The following is a 3,554-nucleotide window of genomic DNA, read 5'->3' as shown; positions in this document are numbered from 1 at the left end:
GGGGTTTCATATATTGTGTTAGCTAGCTAATAAAGAGAAGTGTCCTCTCTTATCTCCGTGCTTGGTCGACGCTACGTACTATACGTATAGAGATGACTTGATACGCTAGCTAGCTAGTAAGCAAATGAAGGAAACCATTAAGTACAGAAGATCGTCATGAACATATACAGAGAGAAGTGACCGACCTCTCCTTCTCCGAGAGATTGGTCGAACAACAAGTTTTCGTATATCTATCCGACGCTACTGGCTACATATATACAATATAAGATCTCTTACAATCCCCTAACATATGAACTCAAGTTCCACATGTTATTCTCCGTCTTTATCGATGACCTGGTCAAGAAAGAATCCCGTCAATTCCTCTTGAATTGCTCGTATGCGATCTTGTGGTAGGAGTTCATCCCGCATCTGAAACATCTAATTTGAAGAAGGGGGTCAATACATATATATGAATGAAAGTCAACACAAATGATGGTAATAAAATAAAATTATCAATATTATTGCTTACGCACTTCATATTGTTTTTTAGAGTAGCCCCGCTCACAGGTCGTGTGACGGATGAACTCGCAAATGTAGTATCCACAGTAATTGTTCCCTGGTTCCTGCCATAACCACTTTACAAGAAATAGAGGTCAATAAACTGATAAGCAAGCATTCTAAATGGTATTGATGAAACTAGCTAGAATCAATGCGAGATGCGCGGAACTAGCTAGTAGTACTTACTTTCGGGTGTTTAAATCGCAGTTCCCCCGGCAGTCCCAGAGATTCTGCGGTGAACTTTTTCCAAACCCTGCCAGACAAAGAAAGCAATTACTTGATATCAGGAAATGAACAAAGTTGTCGATATGGTGCGATAATGATCGATTGAACTTACTTCTCGAGCCGGACTGTTGGACTATGAAGACACAAGATTGAAGACTTCGTCCCGTGTCCGGGTGGGACTCTCCTTTGTGTGGAAGGCAAGCTTGGCAATTCAGATATGTGGATTTCCTTCTCTGTAACCGACTCTGTATAACCCTAGCCCCTCCGGTGTCTATATAAACCGAAGGGTTTAGCCCATAGGACAACAACAATCAGAATCATAGGCTAGCTTCTAGGGTTAGCCTCTACGATCTCGTGGTAGATCAACTCTTGTAATACTCATATCATCAAGATCAATCAAGAAGGAAGTAGGGTATTACCTCCATAGAGAGGGCCCGAACCTGGGTAAACATCGTGTCCCCCGCCTCCTGTTACCATTAGCCTCAGACAAACAGTTCGAGACCCCCTACCCGAGATCCGTCGATTTTGACACCGACATTGGTGCTTTAATTGAGAGTTCCACGGTGTCATCACTGTAAGGCTCGATGACTCCTTCAATCATCTACAATGATGCGGTCCAGGGTGAGGTTTTCCTCCCCGGACAGATCTTCGTATTCGGCGGCTTCGCACTGCGGGCCAATTCACTTGGCCATCTGGAGCAGATCGATAGCTATGACCCTAGCCATCAGGTCAGGTTTGGAAGCCTGAATTACACTGCCGACATCCGCGGAGACTTGATCTTCGACGGATTCGAACCCATGATAGGTGCACCCTACAGTCACAATGAGCATCACTTAGATCTGCCATCGATGATGTTCAGGAGATCGCACCTGCAGCTGCCCTGGCTTTAAATCCGGAGCAGATCGTGCCATCTGAGGATGGGTGGATGGACTCCACCACGGAGGCTGCACACTCAGTGGCAATAGAGCTGAACACAGACTTCGCCTCCAATGAGGTCTGTGTCATCGGACCGTCGGACTCGTCTCCGGCCTTAGGCTCCGAACCGCATGCATCTGTGCCCCTCGAACCTGACTGGGCACCGATCATGGAGTTTAGCTCCGCGGATATCTTTCGGCACTCACCCTTGGGCGACATGCTAAACTTATTAAAGTTTCTCTCCCTGTCAGGAGACTCTTGGCAGAACTATGTTCGGCTTGAGCGGGAAGCGGACGACGAAGAAATTCGTTACCCACCCACCACCCACTTAATAGCCACTGTCGATGACTTAACCGACATGCTTGATTTCGACTCCGAAGACATCGACAATATGGACGATGATGCCGGAGAAGAACAGGAACCACCGCCCATAGGGCGCTGGACAACCACCTCATCATATGATATATATATATATATATATATATATATATATATATATATATATATGGTGGACACACCCAAAGAAAGCAATGGCGATGATGCAACAGAGGGTGATCCTCTTGAGAAGCAATCTAAGCGCCGACATCAGCGGCGCCGCTCTAAACCCCGCCATAGCAAAAATAGCGATACCAACACAAGAGACAATAGTACTCCGGATGATGCCGAAGACAAAAACAATCCCGCCCAGCCAAGCTTCGAGCAAGCCGGACGTGAAGATGGGCAAGCTAGCCCTAATGAACAGGCAATGGATGGAGACTCGGAGGATGACAATTACATGCCCCTCTCCGAAGATGAGGTGAGCCTCGGCAACAAACAATTTCTTGTGCCTGAGGATCCCGTCGAGCAGGAGTGCTTCAAGCGCCGGCTTATAGCCACTACAAAAAGCCTGAAGAAAAAACAACAGCAGCTTCAAGCTGATCAAGATCTGCTAACTGATAGATGGACTGAGGTCCTAGCAGCCGAGGAATACGGAGTCGAGCGCCCAACCAAAAGTTACCCAAGGCGCAGGTTGTTACCTCAATTCGAGGATGAGGCACTAGAGCCTACACTACCAGCGCAGGATGCGGCTGACCGGCCACCTTGTGGCTGAGACAAAGCGGCATACCATCCCGAACACCAGCCCGCGCCCCGTCGCCAAACAAATAAAAACACAAAGGCCCGGGGCTACACGCATGACCTGCGAGATGAATTGGAAAACACATTAGGACGGTCAAGATCGATCTACGGATCACAGGGGCGTGCCCCAATGCGTGACGATGACCGCCACTCCGGATATACTAAATACAAATCTGACCGGGCCGAATACAACAGACCAGACTCATTTGAACTGCGTCGTGATGTAGCCCGGCATAGAGGCACCGCACACCCCCTATGCTTCACTGACGAAGTAATGGAGCATGAATTCCCAGAAGGGTTCAAGCCCGTGAGCATCGAACCATATGATGGGACAACAGACCCCGCGGTATGGATCGAAGATTTCCTTCTCCATATTCACATGGCCCGCGGTGATGATCTACATGCCATCAAGTACCTCCCACTAAAACTCAAGGGACCAGCTCGGCATTGGCTGAATAGCCTTCCGGCAAACTCCATTGGCAGTTGGGAGAACCTGGAAGACACATTCCTTGATAACTTCCAGGGCACTTATGTGCGACCACCAGATGCTGATGACTTAAGTCACATAACCCAACAGCCCGGAGAGTCAGCTAGGAAATTCTGGACTCGGTTCCTAACTAAAAAGAACCAAATTGTCGACTGTCCGGATGCCGAAGCTCTAGAGGCCTTTAAGAATAACATCCATGACGAGTGGCTTGCCCGGCACCTTGGCCAAGAGAAGCCGAAATCCATGGCAGCCCTTACGACACTTATGACCCGCT

The sequence above is a fragment of the Triticum aestivum genome, chromosome 2B (assembly GCF_018294505.1).
Source record: "Triticum aestivum cultivar Chinese Spring chromosome 2B, IWGSC CS RefSeq v2.1, whole genome shotgun sequence".
Taxonomy (NCBI): Eukaryota; Viridiplantae; Streptophyta; class Magnoliopsida; order Poales; family Poaceae; genus Triticum; species Triticum aestivum.
This window is presented reverse-complemented; position numbering follows the sequence as displayed.